The 19,394-nt window shown below is 36.7% G+C and overlaps 1 long non-coding RNA gene across 1 annotated transcript; it reads left to right on the top strand.

Moving 5' to 3' along the window:
• Positions 1-7,336: 7,336 nt before the first annotated feature.
• Positions 7,337-18,405, top strand: LOC114139909 (uncharacterized). The gene is made up of 2 exons (XR_003594511.1): positions 7,337-7,377; positions 16,756-18,405. It is a non-coding gene; the product is annotated as an uncharacterized LOC114139909 (long non-coding RNA).
• The last annotated feature ends 989 nt before the right edge of the window (positions 18,406-19,394 follow it).

Genomic DNA, 19,394 nt, shown 5'->3' with positions numbered 1-19,394 from the left:
ATACAGAACCCAACTTTGATTAATTTTACAGGATAACCCAAGTTATTACCAGAAAACCAATCAATAAGGGTTACAACAATGATCAAATATGGAAACAGAATTCTACCAGAAACATTTTGAGGAAGGGTTTCTTTGTAATTTATTAGGAGACATCAGCGTACTTAATATAAATATATTTTCAAGCCTATGCAAATTATGTCCCTTTTGATATTACCAAACATCCCCAAGAAATGTAACATAATGCACTTGAGGTACATTTCTGTTGAATAATCTTGAATGCCTAAAATTATACATGCTGCTGATGAATGCATGTAAACCTCTGAAGGGCACTTTATCTCATGGTTGTACACTATAGAACAGACTAGTAGACTCTGATTTCTGATTTTTAACAAATTACAAAATAATCCTTGATAAACAATTTGCTGTCAGTGGTCAGTTCGCTTTAGAAACATTGTTTTGAGTGTAAAGTGCAGGTCAAATCCCACAAAAATATCCTCATACAAAGCATCAAAACAGATGCTTGGGATGTTGGGTGTGACCCAAATAAGTCCAGATTATATATATCCATCCACTCATCCAAAAAAGCACCAAAGAGAGTCAATAAGCGTGTATGTAAACACCAATATTGACATAGCGAGCTATAGCAGCAGCTTAACTTTGCACAGGGGAGCTGTAGCCAATCCAGTGAACCATATAAACACACAGAGGGAAACACTTGGGTTTGAAGGCTCCATATGCCTTATGTCACTTTTATGACTCTGACATTCTTTATGATTTGGCGTTTTTCTAAAAGATTTCAACTCAGCTTATTTATGTAGCACCACTTCATAATAATTGTCATCTCAAGGCATTGTGTAGGACAAACAGGTCCAATTTATATGCAAATATAGAATAATTGAGTCCAAAGTTCATTTGATTCCTTCTCCTTAGTTTAAATACAATTTCATCTAAGTGAATCTGATGTATTCAGATTCATTTTCATCATTTAATTGTAATAAAGTCAGAAATAATTTATTTTAATTAACAATTACAATAAAAAAAAAAAACATTGTCTGATGAAATTAGCAATTATGGCTAATAATTAGCCAAAGATTAGCCAGTGAATCTGATTGGGGAATAGTTGCCACTCCAAACCCTCAGCCAGCTGATTTAATATTTCTGTAAGAGAAAACAAATCAACATGATTAAAAAATGAACTATTTAATAAAAGGAGTTCTTATGTTGATTAAGCAACATTTAAAATGTATATGGCTTTGTTCTGACTTATCACTGCTTTGGAGATACAGCCAAATTCTTAGCTTTCTCCATCCAAAGAGGGATGCCTTCTCTATTAATCAGACCAGCATTCAACAAAACCAATCATCTACACACCCCACATTGTTTTCCAGAATCACCTAAACAACCAGCGGTTGAATGAGGACATGAGGCTAAAAATGTAATCATTTCACCAATATGGGAGTGGATTATAAAAACCACCAGTCAATTCAAATACATCTGATAAAGTATCAGTTAGAAAGGAATAATTAATTTTAAAAAATGTTAATCCTTCAATCTGGCTCAGAGTATGCAGGCTAAATGGGAGCCCATGTCTACCGGTTTTGAAGTCATAGTTGTAAAACCGTTGAAAACAATTGAAAAACTTTTATTCTATTGAATCAGGAAGTAACTACTTCCTGCAACAATGGGAAAAGTCTATGAAAAGTATTATTTCTTTGGTTAACTTTGGACAACCTTACTCAAACTTTGTGGTAAAAGAGCTGTGGAGGAATCATATTTAATATATAAAATATGTGTTCCACAAAGGAAGAACAGTAAAAATGAGGTAAATTGAGTCTTACAGCATTAAATAATACCCTGTTACACATTTCATTGTGATAACTTACTGTTCCTCGTAACTTTTTTCTTGAATATCTTTTCATGAGGTTGGCAGATATAAAAAATAGATGAAGAGGCATCTCGGTTTGGCATGCCAGCAGCCACATTCCACATCAGTGCAAACAAGAATCTGGAGCATCCAAATTTAGTCAAACAAAATTTGGGGTTAATCACCCAAAATACAACGCAGACACTCAAACACCTGTTAGAGACGCGAGAAAGTGCAATGATTTTGCATGCAAAAATCATCTCCTTTATACTAAAGTTAAATTACTTTTTCTATCTGTAGTGGGAAAAAAATCTTTTTTTAACAAGCTAGAAATAATGTGGAAGGAGGAACAGTGGTTGTGTCCATAGGGCAGCCTACCGTTAAACTGCAGGAGGTGATTAAAAAATCACAACCTATTATTTTTATAATAGCAGGTTTCTTATTAATCATTTGCTTCAGAGAATGCATGATGACTACTAACTACTGAGACAAATTCAGATTTGAATATTTTCCAAGTTCATGTGTAAAGCCACTGCTCTTCAACTAACTGTGCACTGAAAAAGCTTTGTTTTCCCTCTAAAGCACAGACTTTATTCAGTTTAAGTAAAAATGTAACAAGACTAAGAAGTGAAGAGATTCACAAGCTAAAATATTGAGTTTCCCTGACTGATAACCTACTGATGAAATCTTTAACCAGGATACATGGTTAGCTCTTGCTAATTAGCCACACAAGGGTCAGTCAAAGAAAACTCATATTATTGTTAACCAACACAAAGAGAAGCAAACTGAGAATAGAACAGGCTTTACTTCCCCTAAAGAATTAAGAGAGTATCCTATGGGAAGATCCATGCCCATTCATCTTTAATGTATCGCTCAACTTGTGCTCCGAAGCCCCTGAGGACTGACATTGGAGAACAGACAGAATAGAAGAAGAATGTGACAGGGAAAGAGAGAATTTGGAAGGAGGAAAATAAGGGAACACAGGGGCAGCTTACTGGGGAATAGAAGTATAGTGTGAATGATTGATGAGAAGTCAGAGCTGTTGGGGCGCATTCACCAAGTAATAAAAATGGATTAATGCAACTGTTTTCACTCCCCGTAGATCAGATTGCTATAACGATAAGTGAGGGGTCTGGTTTTGGGAACTTTTAAGTCTATTAACTGACCGGCTTCTTTCATCTCCCTCTGGAGTCCCTGCATCTCATTCCCTGTTTTGTTCTCTATGTGTTGTTTTTTTTAGCTGAACCACAGTGTAGATTTTTCCTGCTGTCCAATTGTCAGCGTTCTTTTATCTTCCTGTGTATCAATCCTGATTATTGCTCAGTTAATTTGTGGGGATTGATCCACTCTGCCCCAAACCGTTCCCACCATTTTTGAACATCAAGTGTAATTTTTTCCTACAAAATCACCTTCATCCACACTGCGTCGTGATTACCCTTTTCACCCTAATGTCATCATTTTTCCCACCCCGTCACGTGCTTGTGTTTTTGTGCTTAAGTCAGAGTGACCCCTGTTGGTGGGGAATGCACCTGCAGGCAATAATAACACATCTCTCTTCTCTCTTGGGGACATCAAGCGTGAAATCAGTCTGGCATTGGCTACTCTGTGACAGACCCTTAGTCTTGGGGCCATATTCACCCCCTGCTCTCTCTGTCTTCACTTTGGAAGCAGCACCAGTCAGCAGGTGGGGTTGGTCTCTTTGCTTCATATGTCTCAGTAGTGTTTCCTCTTTTCTTTAAAAAACAAATACTCCACATCTGACGGAGTTGTTAAAAAGGTCAAGATCATATGATCACCTATATGATCTACAAAGATCATATAGGTGATCTTTGTAGATCTTTTTTGGATGGAAAAGTGATTGGAAATGTTTTGAAATTATAACTGCGGGTCCTTTTCTATGTTATTTAATTGTCTTACACCATTTGTATCCACGCAATTTTTAATACATATTATATTGATACTTTTGAACCTAACATAGTCTCAATGCTCTGAAGAAAAAAAAAATCTAATTTTAAAAGTGGGATTTATTTACTAAGGTATAAATGAATTCAAAACAACCTGCATGTATATGAAAAATTAATCGCCCACCTGCCACCCTAAAGTGCATTGATAATGCATAGATCAGAAAAAAACTGAAAAACATATAAAGCACTGCAGGCCTCACTCGCCTCAGTTAAGGTCAGTGTATATGATTCGACAATAAGAAAGAGACTTGGCAGAAATGGCCTCAATGGGAGTTCTAAAAGGAAAACTACTGCTGACCAAGGGAATACAAAGGCCGGTCTCACATTTGCCAAAAACATCTTTATGATCTCCAAGACATTTGAGAACATATACTATGAGGGGAAATACTGAAACAGTGAAAGTGTGACAGTCTGATTGTTTCGGGACCTGGATGACTTGCTGTAATTGATGGAAACATGAATTCTGTTCTGTAACAACAAATCCTGAAGGAGAGTGTCCAGCCATCAGTGCATGAAGTTAAACTCATGCACTGAGTGCATGTGGGTAAAACAACAGTACGCTGACCCAAATCATGCAAGCAAATCCACTTCTATAGGCAACAAATATGTTCACTATAGAAGCACAACAAAGCCAGTTGACTGTCTTGTTCATGAACATTGTGTCAGGACTTTTCATTTTGATGACATTTTCATTGACATGAATACTTTCTTTTGAGGAATGAACTATCCATTGTGAGAAAGTGACATGGATTTGTAGGCAATCAACTAGGATTTGCAGTTTCTACTATTTGTTTTGAAAAATTCACTAGCTGCTATGCAAACGTCAATAGTGATGTGAGAAAAACTGTAAGATTCTGGGTCATAAATTTGGACATGCTGTCCTCAAAAATCCTCCTACGTGACAAAACTGAAACAATTCTGCTGATGTTGATCTCCATCAGTTATAATATAATGAATAAGCAAAAAACTGAAAAAATCTGTAAAAAGGGAAAATAAAACATATTCAAAACTGCATGAAAACATTACAAATTTATTTTATACACAAAGAGTCCTCCTATAATATGCAGTAAATGAAATATGTAATTAACTGATATGCTATGCTATGTTAATTCATAACAATACACTGGTATCTCTCTGCAGCAACCAGGGGAGAGGTGGGCAACCCAGAAGCAGAGGCCAGACAACTCGACATTTATACACTCTTACCTAAGGGAAATATTTAGAGAACCATTAACCTAAAAATCATGTTTTAGGACTATGGGAGTAAGATGGAGTACCTAGTGTTGGGCATTGACTGCACAGGGACAGTATGAAAACCCCATACAGAAAAACCCCAGGCCCTAATTTGAACAAATAGCTTTCTTGCTGCCAGGCAATTGTAATAATAATTGTGCCACTGTGCAAAGGGGTTGACATATTACCTACAATTTAAAGTGGCTAAAAAACTATTCATGTTAAAAGTGTGTTAAACTTCCAAGCCTCAAGTGAGTCCAAATTTCACTTAAATACTGATAAATGTGATCTTGTAGACTGTTTCTTTCCAGGGAACCTAAGTTTCATAAACTTTAGCAGCTTTAATTATGCCATGAAGTTCACTGACTACCTTTGAAGGTGGACCACCCATTGATTGGACTTATTTTTGTCCAGAACATCCACAAGTGGCTTGTTTGAGCAGAGATCTGAATAATTTAAGGTAAACAGCACAGTTGTGTTTTTCTACAATCTATACACTTCTCCACTAAAGTTCTGTACCTCTCATTTACAGTCACAATAAAAAAAAAAACATTTGAACTGTTTTCACTTCAAGGGTTTTATGAATTAGGACATAAACATAAATTTCTCTTTACATGTTGTAAAATATTTATGACTTCAGGTGTATAAAAGTGCATCACTAATTTCACACTGCAGTTTATTAATAAGCAAAGAAAAAACACAATGGACCTTACCAGAGAGGCCGCTTTTCATTGGCTGATGTCAATCAGCCAATGAAAAGCGGCCCGTACACATTGCATATTGCGCACATTGCATACAGCGCACGTGACCACATTCTACGTGGTCACGTGCGCGGCCGTCTCACAAACACACTTAGCTTCCCGTTAGCTAAGTACAGCATAATGGCAGAACTGATTGTTAAGGAAATATGGCTATTTTTGATTGTTTAATATAGTTAAGCTAATGCCATGTGCGTTTAAGTAGATCAACATTCCTATTTGGACAAGCTGATGCAAGGTAAATGATCAGAGATAAACATTCTCCTGGCAGGGCTGTAACTTAGAGCAGCCATAAAACACTATGCTCTTGAAAGGCTTTAAATTAGTAGGCCATAAAGAATATCTTCCCCGGCTCACAGGTCAGAGGTCGGGGGTTTCCCAGGAGCTCAGAGTTGCATCTGGAGTTGATCACAACTTAGGAATTTTGGGAACACTTAAGGTTTAATTTCTGATATACCTTTTTAATATTGGTAGCAATAGTGTGTTAGATTAAAGTATATTACCCAAGCTACAAGTACTAATCTAGTAAATCGAATGTATTTGAAAATGTACTAACTATGACAATATCGGAATCAAAAGAGAATGATTTGAATGTTATGTTTTACAGGTTGAAAAAAGACTTCTATCTCATTATTGTTTGTGATAAAGCAAAGGGTCAAATCTTTGGAGAAGCTGACTGCAGAGGAGCAAGATAGGTTTTGTGAAAATAACTTATAACTTTAATAACTAAAATGACTCTTGATATTTGTCATTAAAACTCAGGGGAAGGTCTAAGTTTTTTCCAAGGTAGCTCTTGGTTGGTCAAAACAGGGGTACGCCCTATTTGCATATATTAACAAAGAGAAACGCCTTCACTAGAAAAAGGGAATGCGCAACAATAAGAATTCAGACAACTGCCCTGTTTTGCTTTTAAGCAACCAGCTGTCTCCAAAGGCGCCTTTGTTCTTTTCTTTTAATTCTTTTGTCTCAGGTAAAGAATGTACTTCTTTGTACTCTGAAGTTTTCTTGTTAAATTCATACGGTGTTTGCTATTGAATTAAACTCTATATCTCCGTGACGTCATCGAGCCTCGCCGTCTGTTTTTCCAGCCGTGACGGCATCCGCTCGGGACCCGGGGCTAACAGGAGGAAAAGAGAGCCATGCTGTTTCCAAAATTTAAGCTAATCTAATACATTTCCTCCTTAACATGATACAACTTCTACACCTTGAAGCCTGTCTGCTACACAGTCTTACGTTAGCTAAACAGATCAATATGCAATGTGTCTATCTGACATACACTAAAGATTTTATTTTAGCAGAAAAGGCTTTGGACTAAACTGTTAGCCACGTTAGCACCAAGTACAGCTAGTCAATCAACCGTCGCTGTGTTCAGGGAAGCGCTGATTAATAATCGAGAAATAAATATCAAGCCTGGAAACTTGATAAGCCTGGAAACTTGATAACCCTAACCCTAACGGACTGAATGTTATGTTTTTAACGTAATTTTTGCTTGTCTTGCGGGGCGCAGGCGGTTGCCACGGTAACAGGTGTGCTTAAACTACAGAGAGAGAGTAAAAAGGTAGGAGTGGTTTTGAATTGATCACCTGTTCGGGTTATTTTACCTTTGTTTACTTTTGTTGTGGCGCATTACAGCCGCTGTAGTTTCTAAACGTTGGACTAATTACCTCGTTCCTTTGTGAGTTTATGTCATTCACAACAAACATCAAATAGAACAAATATATTTAATTAAATTTTAACAAACAAATGGCTTCTACCGTGGTAATTATGTGAAATTAAATTAATTATATCCCAACTTCAGAAGATTTGCCTTTACCTTTACAGAGCTCTTTGGTTCCTCCTATCAGTCTGTAGCTTCTCATATTGAGGTATTCAAACCAAATTTCAGATCTACCATAACTGACTGACACCTGCTGACCTCAGGTTTGCAACCAGCTTGTGACTGAGAAACCAGTAACCTCCTCCCAGATGATGACATGAACTTGTTAGTTCCTCTGTCCATTGTAGTAGCTGATATATTGTGAAAATCCGGTAGAAATGATGCACTAAGAGTCATGTTTACATAGAAACAACGTGCCGCGAGGCTTTGCTTGTGAGACTTGCGGTCACGTGGGTCGGTTGTGGGCGGAGCTTGGTAAGGTCCATGGATACAGGTGTATGCAAAAATTATGCACATTTGCTCCTTCCATAAGATATAAGTGAGAATGTAAAAAAAAACTTGGTATCAGTGTTTTGTGTTTTATCACTTGATCATCATCAGGTGGGACCCTGGATGAAGAACCAATCACAGTCCTTAGTGGACAGCGTCACAACTAGCAATGCTGTAAACCACATAGGAATTTATGTCGACTTCTCTTTCAGACCGGCTCTCAGCAGCTGGCTGAATCACTTTTAAACTAGGACTCGTTGGCATAAACTTTTAGGCTAAAATAGGAGCTCTCTGAGAGGACACAGAGAATCTGCATATACTGTAGGTCCAGATCATTCTATTGTGTCTTGTAGACCCCTAAAACTGACACAGAGTTCTTCCCTGACAGTATTAAAAATACACACATAAACAAATTTTCAATCTTTGAAACATTTCTTAATATCTATATTCTCACATGAATGTATATATTTTTTGCTAGTGAGTTATCCCTGCACAACATTTTAATTTCATTCAAAGTCACTCAGCCATTCCGACATCCACCAGATTCCAGAGAAAGTCGATATAATCGTGTTTGTCGCCGCTGTTGTTCTTGGAAGTCAAAACACAGAGAAGCGACTCATCCTAAATTCAGTAAAGCATGGAGGCTTTGATACAAGCACCAGAGATTGCCTTTGAAACGTGCAGTACAGTGAACTTGACTGTCTGCAGTAAGTGAAGCGTAACAGGGTCCAAACACAAAACAATTTTCACAGTTTGACTTCAAATTTAATCTGATTGGTAGTAAATTGGATTTATGCAAAAAAGAAAATAGCAATTTAACTCTTCAATATTAAAATGAAGCATAAAGGTATTGTTGATGCTTTGGTGTAGAGGTAAATAGAACAATGACAAGAATGGGCCAGGAGACAAGAATTAGATGTTCTTTTTGTCTTAGTACTGAGGGGATCACTCTGTGATCACTCTGTGACCCCCTCAATACAAACTGAAAGTTCTCATTAAAACTGAAAGTAACATAACTACCCAGAAACTAATCAGGTTCCACTCAGACAATATCTTTGGTTACAAACTGGCCCTTTTAACATTCTCAATTACCTCACTTCATTTATTCTAAATTTCATTTAACCAGAATGACCCTGACTCCAAAAATGACTTTCAAACATCACAATGAGATTTTGATTCAGTGAGATCTGAGCATTTTGAAAGTTAATTGGTGAAATCTGTCAGAGTGGCTTGTTTAATTATGGTGGACGAGGCTTTCATTTGGGCCTTGACCTAAAATAGCGCAGCAGGTGACTCACGTTGTGAGGCTCATTCGTGCAAATGCAGCTGATCCTTTATTTATTTCTACAGAAGTCAAAGCGATGACCCCTGAGGACGGTAATTAAGGTGGAATCAACATTTCATTCTGTGCATGATGAGCATGTCAAGACAATTATACTCTTTGAAAAATGGAAGAGGGACTTGATGCAGGGGGAAAAAATGCAGGAGCTGCTCAGGTCTGAATTGTGAATAATAACAGGCAGGTTTGAGCATTCACATGAGGCTGATCCACCGGCTGCTGCTTACATGAGATAATTAGGTCCAGTGTAGTCACTGGAGGAGGAAGCTGGTGGAGTGGGAGTGTGCAGATTCAATCAGCCTGTATATTTTACCGTATTGTTAAGCACTTGAGCTTTTAAGCAGCTTTGTCACTTGGGAACTAACAGCATTTTTTACCCATCTCCTCTAGATTTGTCAGGGACATATTCATTGCCACTGATTTATGTGTCAGGTCATAGTCCATATAGGCAGTAATGTATTCCATCAATTCTACTGTACTCGAGAAGCAGAGAGGCTATGAAGAGCTTTCTCGCCTCCCGCAAAGTCTGAACTGGGTCAGGGCTGAGAACCTGCAGGCCATTTCTTTTTGCATAAGTATTCCTTTTATGTCATGCCAGTTACATGGCAGATAGGCAACACAGTTCATTTTTATGTAAACTTGTAAACTGGTACTCCATTTTCTTTCAGCTTAGAAAGAGTATACTGCAATATGTAGGAATTAAAAGAGTCACAGCAGAGTCACAACAGCATGCAAACATGCAAAAAATAGATCTGAGGTATAAAGTGAAATGAATGTTTGCGAGTTTTTAATTCTGCATTTAAACTTTATCTCATTGGATTTTGGCACGAACCGGTACATTTTTTACGTTTTTGTGTGTGGGTGCGTGTGTGTGTGTGTGTGTGTTTTAGGGCGTACATTGAGTGTGGTTCATTCATTTAGTTGTATTTTTTTATTTCAAATTTAAAAATAATATAATTTTCTGTTGATCAATATTGTTAGCAATATTAGACTTGGGGTTAGTGCTACTGCATATTTTATGTTATTGACATAAAACTGAACAACTCCTCTTGGTTTGTGTGGGTCTAGATACTTTGTTGACAATCTGTTCAGATGTTTGTTTAGGTGTCTGAGTCTTCATCTCCTTAAAGTTAGAATAGTGAGTGCTTCTAAAATAGATGCAAGTTCAGGTCAGAGGCAACAATCTTTTTTTTTTTAAATCCTGTATTTCTGCTTGATTTTCATTGTGCTTTTCTTGGTAGAATATCAAATTATTTTTAGACTCTGGTCTGTTATTGTATTTCAAAATTTTCTTTCTTAGTTTTGGTTTTTGCTCATGACAAGATCAACTGCCAGATTTATTAGTGGATTAGTGCCAGATTTAATAGTGGCACTAGAATGTAACAAATGTTTGTAGATAACCAGAAAAACTTTTTTATAATCAAACTAATTTCTTCCTCTGTATGTTTTGAATCTATGAACATGTTTTTCAATAAATCATCTGTTTAATATCTGATTAGATGATTAAATGCTTGATTAAAAAAATGCATCTTAGTGTACTTTTGTTTTGAATTTTATTAAAATATGTTCTATGACTAATGGCTCTGATTTGCACCATTCAATGAAGAAAATAAGCAGAAATGTAATGTTTGAAGTTTGGAGTGTAGAGAACATTTCAAACTTCAAATTACTTCCTAGGTTTTGAGACGAGACATGATTGTTTTTACTGATCCATTTTAATGTCTTAAAGTAAATGTTGTATGCTATATCTCTCCAGTGGATTGATTTTCCTGGCGACATTTTCTAATCCCCAAAATGACTGCTATTGCACATGTATTTTTCTTGGCGGTCTTGCTCATAAAGCCTAAAGCTTAATTTTTAAAACCAATTTAGAAATGTTTACAAAGGTTAAGAAATAATAAATCACATTAAAGAAGTATCTGACTTCCATAAACCTATTATTTTGCTTGTTTCGTTGGCACTGGAACAGAAATACACATCCAGCATAATTGAACGACCAAATTATGGTAGCCATTGGGAAATGACTTATTTTATGCGTGCTGTTCTCATTTCACGCCTGATGGAGTCTCACCTTTAACCAGGAGGTGCATGTCTTTCTGTGCAGTTTCGGGCACAGTATTCTAATAAAGGTATAATAGAAGCATTCTCCCTTTTTAATTGGACATTGTTAAAATGACATATCAATCCTGCTGCAGAAATGTCCCTTCCATGTATTCTGTAATTGAAACAGTCTCCAGTTCCTGCTCGATTTTCTGCTGTATAAGAAGATTGAGACGACTTATGTGCAACAAATCCCATCTAACCATAAAGTTGCTTATAGTTGACACTCAGCATTAAATCATCATGTCAGTTTACATATCAAGCTTCTGATTGTAATGATGCTTTGACTTAGTGCCCCACAAAATATATTCAGAAAGTTAAATTTTTTTCCAGCACATAACATTTTGCATACAGGCCAAAAGATTCCGTTTTATTTTGTATACTGTCCATGTGATTGGTTGAATTGGGTTATATTTATGATATGTAGGAAAAAATTAGTAAAAGGGGTTGAGCCACACCTTTCAGATTTGTACTTAGTCATTCACAATTAATCATGACTTTTTGTAATGATTAATAAAATGTCCCTCTAAGGTATGTTCAATTTTGAGGATTCAATGTGGCAAATATGTGAAAAGTACAAGGAGTATTCATACTTTTGCAAAAAGCTCTTTGTGTGACACATTCTTCTTTGGTTTAAAGTAGCCCATTATCTTGCAGCTCCCTTTTTATTCTTATCATTTATATTAGTAATTCTATCGCTTTCAGTAATTTATCTTCCCTCATAATATTTATTTTCTGCAATTTTGCATTCCGAAAGCCCCGATTCCCATTAGCATTTTTGCAATTATGCAGAAATTCCATTAAAGTTCTTGGCAATGAAATGACAAGAAATGATTACCCTATTAAGCCCCAGAGTGAAAACACAACATAACGTGAATACTATTGTATGCTAATAACATTTATTGGAGGATAAAAAAACATTGAATTACTACCTGTGCCTAACCACTCAAAAGATTCTGTTTCAGCTATTCTCGTCATGTGGCAGACAAGCAGACTGAAGCCGAGCAAATAAAAACTGGCAGCTTCTGGATGAACGGCTGCATGTTTGGGTCATGATAAGGAAGAATTACATTTTTACACGCCACTGAAGAGAGGAAAACAAAGCCTGGTGTGGGTTTAAAAGCTCTGTAAACTGTTGGAAAACAACTCAGCACAGGGGGGGGAAAATGAAGTATCATTCTCTCTAAATGGTTTAAACCTTGTCCTCGGAGGATGATGTAAGTGATTTAGACTTCATCAGAATCACACTCTATGGCCCCCAAAGCACAGATACAGAAGAAACATGATTGCAGTGTGCAAGGGAGGGTGTAAGGTGGTATTAGTCTTTTGGGGGGAACTCTGAATGGAGCTATTACAGAGCCTAGTGTCATTTCTGCAGATATTCATTCATCGTAACAAGTGGGGCAATGCTTATTTTTAAGAATACTTCCACAGTCCCCTTTCTGTGTCATAAAATGCTGTATGCTCATCTCCATTATGTATTCCCATCTGTCCATCCACCAATCTAAATCTGACTCAGTGCCAAAGCATTTCTTTATGTTCATATTTGTTGTTTTTCTTTGGAAAGGTGGAAGCAAATCATAGAGAAGCCATATGGTTCCGGCACAGAATTGAACCGCAAACAGAAAATGATTTAGTTATTCTTTAAATATTAATGTTGTGTTTTCATTGCAACTACAGATTTATTGTTTTTTTATTATTATTATTATTCATGATCCACACTCAATAATATCTAATTTTTAAGTAAAATAAATAAATAAATAAGACCTCTTTTTATTTTATGTTAAATAAAAAACCATCTGTCTTGTTTTTTTTGTTTGTTTGTTTTTGACAGAATTACACACAACTTTGTCTATAACCAAATACTGTATATCAATAGTCAACACTAATATTTGTGGTTATAATGCAACAAAATGTGTTTAAAAGTCAGAGAGAACTTTATCTTTACAAAACTTTTGAAAGACAGCAAAGTGCCTTAGTTTGTAGTCTTTGTTGAAAATAGGAAAGATGACATAAAAATAGCAAAACCACCCTCTCATCACCCATTTTTATTTATGTCATCCTGCTTGTTTTGATGTTGTTTGTTTCTTGTTTTACTGACTTATAGTCCTTTTTGTGTTCCCATGTCTGGACACATTGGAAAATAAATGATGGGGTGGATAATCTCTCACCAGCTATTTTGATAAGTACTGCATTTAAGCAAAATTGTAAAGAAAAAAATAGAAATGTATTACAGACATCCATTGTGGTGTTGTTTGGCCTTCTTGTTTTCTTGTCTTCTTTCATATTAAAGCTTCTTGCTGGAAAACGCAGGAAGCCAGTAAAATTATTAACACAAACATAATCTTTACTGAATGCTTCCAAAAACTGAGTTCAGTCATGGAGGACAAAACAGGGGCACAAGGCCTGTACTGTCTGTTATCTCTACCATTTGGCAGCTTGGCTCCTCAGAACCTACTCCCACTGAGTGCAAATCAGAAAATCTAACAGCTAATGGCAACAGTTCTGTTCCCTTCTGTTGTTAGTGACAGCAAAACTAATGCCCACACATACAGAGTGTAGCACAAACGCTGTCAGCACCCTCCTAATGACCCCATGGGTATAAGTGGCCAAAAAGAGAGCGAAATCCCCACAACAGCGCTATTTCTTTCTCCAACACCCTTAAAGCACTTTAGCCTTTACCAGCATGAGTGAACTGACATCTTCAATGTTTGTCCTGCAGCAATCAAAATCCTAAGTCACATTTGTGATTGTATAGAGCAATACTGGCTGTGTGCAAGAAAGAAGTATGTTTTGTTGTTGTGCTGTCGGTAAATGTGAGGGAGAATTTTTACGTTTAAACGTGAGACAGATCAGCAGAGACACTGCAAGTCAGAGGTTATTAAAAACAATGACGAAAAATAACTATAATAAACAAAACATAAAACTGATTAGTAAGTGGGAGAGTAACAGAGGAAATTATAAAAAATGGTATACTATTACTGCTTTGGAGTAATGTTTTTTACTGTCATAAATTCATCCTTACACTCTTAATCCTTGCCCTCTTAATTCAATATGATCGCAGATTTGCTGGTGCCGATCTCAAGTTGTCAGTTGGTGAGACATATGGCAATGTGAACAGCTTATCACAGACACATGGGGTTAAATAATAGAGTAACAAATTAATTTAACATGTCTTTTTGAACTTTGGGTGTACCCTTTGAGAATGAACGCCAATAATTAACACAAAATAAACTCTATAAGTTTGTCTAAACCACAGAGTCTTAGCTTTTTGTATTTTTTTATTTTAACATAAAAGCTTAACTCAACAGTTCTTATAAAATGTATCTACCCACCAATATATATTCACATTTACACCCCCCTCAACCATTTTTATTTAAGGTTGCCATAAACAGATTGTTTGTTTTCATAGTAATTTGTACCATAAACTCAAAGCTACTCAATATTATGAAATTTTGCTTCAAAAATCAAATAAATATCATACTTCATTACATGATGTGACTGTATTCTTTTCAATACCATAAAAATTATTAAATGGGTTATGACCTGCTATGACCGATAAAAGATGTTTCAAAGTTAAGCATGAAGTAAATACTTATTATTTTTTATCATTATTGATCACTATAGTAAAAATTATTTTAAATGAGATTTAACTCGTCACTGATGAACAAAAACATGTGGGATATATTCTCCAGTTTTGCCACTTCAATCAATCCATAAAGTAATAAACACTCTTTGAACATTAAAAACACATTAAAAACACATAAACACGATGATAGATAAGCATTCTTCTCTCTAATTCAACTTGATTAATCTGACTAGACTAGGCCAACCTGTGTCTCTTCCTCTATTTGCTTGTCACTATTCTGAAACTCCCGTCCACTGAGAAACATTACAAACTGCATGAGAAATATCAGCTTCCTCCAAACAATCTCAAACAAAATCTCCTTCAGTTTTATTCTCTTCTGTGTTGTTCTACAACAGCTAAAAGCTCTTAAATGTTGACATAATTTATTCAAGCTGGAACATGAAAAATATTCTCATTTGATGTAGCCTCATCACATGGTTTCTTCATGTGTTTTGTAATAAAGACTTTTATGCAAAAGCACTTATGAAAAAGTCAATCTTTAGACATGCAAAGATGGCTAGTTATGCCGAAAGACCTGCAGCCGTAATTGCAATGAAAGGTGTTGCTGACACAATGATAGAGGATCTGAATTCAGTTTGAAAAGAATTATTCTGTGAAAATTTTAGAAAACTGTGTATCCTTCCCTTCCAATTCACAATGGTTCAGTTGCGTCAGTCCTTCTCTTAAAAATTTACATGTAATAATGTAACAAAATGTGAAAGTGGTTTTGCAAGGCATTGTACGAACCCTCATGTGGAGCACAATGCAGCTTTTAAATGCAGCTGTATGGTCTTTTTATGGCTCTGCAGAAAAGTGTGAGAAAATAACCATGATGTTGTTTTCAACTGCTTCAGAGTCTCGCTTAGAATTGGGAAAACTGTGACATTTACTACCGGGCTCCATCGCATGAAATCAGGCTGCTGGTTACATCATTCCTCCTTTAAGGGGAATATGTGACTACTCCAGTTTATTTGTTTGTTAGCGAGACAAACAAAAAAATTGTGGATTTCTTAGTTTGACATCTCTACCAAGAGAGAAGGGAGGATGCTGTCTCAGACTTTTACAATTGGATGCAGTGTTGAATTATAATACAGGTTAGGAAGTAAATTTACAAAACCCCAGCATGTTTGATTTATTCAAATATAATTTTAAGAAATCTTTGCCACTCCTTTATGTGAAACACAACTATCTGTGGGTTAGTACTTTTTTTTTCTTTTTAAAAAATGCTCAAAAGCCAGAGCTCGTGTCAAATTCCATAATACAATACAAATTTGATATCTGTTTCAATCTGTTGGGTTCTTTTTATTTTAATAACAAAGCTACAAATGCCCCAATACGTCCTGTAGATTGCTAAGAAGTAAACACAGAGTACAATGAAATACCGCAGAGCTCCACTCACTAAGCTCAGCGCTATCTCCAGTGTTCAGCACCTCCACCGAGGCAAATCAAGTTAATGTTACCAGTACACAGCTCATACCACAATTCTGAGCATTGTCAGCAAGAACAGGAGCCCCGAGGTGAACAAACATCAAAGCAATCACTCAGAGAATGCAAGAATAGAGAGTAGCTGTCACACCATATAACTGCGTTACCATTTTTATTCAGCACAAAGAGAAAAATTCTCATAAATAAAACCCTTACATGCTCCGTTGCTGTTTATTTTGCCTCTGCCACAGTGATAAAGCAAACATCGTGATGCAGTGTGTTGTCTCTTCTCCCACAGGCCACAGCCTATTTGATTGATAAAGACTAGTTGAAGTCAAAAGCTGGGACTGGAGAAGCAGCACTGCATATCCCGACAACCCTGAGAGCAAACAGGCATCGGGTTAATCCATCTTCAGCAGCAACAGTGGCACACCCGTGGAAAAGTGCGAGACCGTTACGATTTTCAATTTTGATGCAGTTATTTTTTCAGCATTGCTCAATAGTGAAGATTTTGATTCACCGCAACATGAGTGGAGCACTTCAGCAGAAACTCAGCTTTTTTTTTTTTCTTACATCCCAGCAGAGAGTGCATTAATCATCGCAGTCTCACCCTCCTCAGTGAAGACAGAGAGCAACAGCTGGGAGAGAGGAGCTCGACTTTAAGCAGTACAGACTCCAGGAGGTTCAGCCATCACTTCTTGTTGTGAATTCTGACATCAATAGTAATGAATACCTTGGAGCGTTTCCTGACTGCCTGAGCATGAATTGCTAGAACACTGAAAAGGGCTTTTCTTTGTTTGTTTTGTTTTTTGCTTGTGTACCTTTGTGTGCTGGACTTCTGCGCCTTTGTTTGCTTGTGTAACCACGTGCATCAGCGAGAGCACATGCATTTTGTTGGACCAGATATGAGTAATACGCAGAGTATCACACAGGACTAAATGACCTGAACTGACAGGAACAATTAATCAGAACATTTGCCGGTGCTCCTGGATGAGGTTTCATGCTGAGGTTACACCTGCACAGGCCTCAGTTGCACTGGGATCGGGAACACATATCCAAAATTATCTTTAAATGATCTATGGCTGCCTAGAGCATATTTATCTCAAGTGGAGAAATGTGCGTTTGCATGGCTTTTAGGGTTTTGTTATAAAACACATATTGTCTCTGGGGAAACCTGCTAAAATTCCCTTCATTTATTTGTGTAAATTGCCATAGCTATCTCCATAACAAAATGTGTGCTTTGCTGTGTGTAATTTTCTGATAAGACAGGAAATTAATGAAAAGAAACTTAGGTTAATTTCATTAATAACCTGCCATAACTGATTTGTACCACTAGGAGGCAGATGAAACAAGCTAAAAAAGATACTCAGACATCTTGAAGGCAACAACTTTAAAATCTAAAATATTGCTTCTTATTTTTATGTTTTTCCTGTAAATTGATAAAAATGGATTTGAGCTGACATGATAGCAACCAGCTGTATAAAATATAACTAAATAAACTCAACAGATCTTCTCTATGAAGTCTGAGACCGAATTTGTAGAAAGATAGCTTAAAAGAATAATCAATTATTAACCAACTACATGGTTAGCAAACTTTAAAAAAGAAAACTTCAACTAATTTATGAATTTGAAGTTAATCTAATACTTTCCATCCTTTTCTTGGCAGTTGTCCATTAAGCAACTTCTTCTCTACAATTGTCTGCTCCCATGCTGCTCTGAGAATTTAGTTGTCACTAGTCAAAGCAAATCTAATTAATCCTAGAGTCGAAGCCTCAGTCCTCTCAGATCTGCTGCTCTTTTTTCCAATTTTCCTTCAGCACTGAAGCCACCTAGTCAGAGGAAAAGCCTCACTTTTTCTACACTTACACACAAAGACAGGAGCTCTTTACTCGCAGTTCTATGTAGGACAAGTAACCAGCTGTCTTTGGTAATAAATGAGTAAGATGAATGTGGGGGATGTGTTCATTTGAAAGCTCTTGTCACTGAGAGTTTGTCGTCCGGCAGCACAAAGGGTAGAGCCGTCCTGCCTGATTTACTTTAGATTCAAACTGCGGCTAAATTGGAAACCGTGAATCACTCTGACACTATTGGTGCAAGATGGATTACTTCAGTTAAAGGCTGGCTTTCTTTACTTTAGATCTTTTTAAAGAAATCATACAAAAATTAATTTTTCTGACAGACGGCTGACCTGGGCAGGCTTTAAAAGGAAAAGCAAAGAGACTCCAGCTCTGAGGAACTACAAAGCTGCTTTTTTTTTTTATCTCCATGGCGTTATCCCAGCCGCATCCAAAAGCTCTCAGCAGCACAATGAGTCTGGCTGAATATTTGATCAACGGTCTCAGGTTTAACAAGCCTTGCCAAACAACACCTGCCTGGGAGGAAAAGATATGCATTGGAGCAGGGCATTGCTTCCCTCAAGATGTTAAGGAAAAAAAGTGTTTAATGTTCACAAAGCCCAATCTGTGCGAAGCTCATCCAATTTTGGGCTCTAGGATTCTGAGCAAGGTTCAAGATTTGCATTTCTGGACAATAGTTTTCCTGATGCCAATAATTCCCAGTGCAATCTAGACATAAATTACAAAACAATGCACTCTACCACATCTACGCAATGCTTTTAGAGATTGAATTCAATAAAATGGTAAACAAGTGTCCTTGCCACCAAATGTCACAGAACAGATGTTTCTTCATACTGTAATGCTGTTGGAAGGTCTCCCACATGTATGGCCATATGCGATCAATTTCCAGAAAACAGAGCATTTATCTATTATATTATTTTTATTCACTCTAGGCTGTATTGTGGTGTAAATTAGTTTAAGGTTAGGATTAGGCTCTGAGGGGTTATGATTAGGTTAGGCCTTCAGGTAAAGAATGTAAGTCAGAGCTGTTTTTACTCTTGAGGTGATGGAAACACATCTGTTTGAGCGTGCATTTGTGCAA

The sequence above is a fragment of the Xiphophorus couchianus genome, chromosome 3 (assembly GCF_001444195.1).
Source record: "Xiphophorus couchianus chromosome 3, X_couchianus-1.0, whole genome shotgun sequence".
Lineage (NCBI taxonomy): Eukaryota > Metazoa > Chordata > Actinopteri > Cyprinodontiformes > Poeciliidae > Xiphophorus > Xiphophorus couchianus.
Note: the sequence above shows the minus strand (reverse complement) of the source record. Positions and strands in the feature narration are given on the sequence as shown.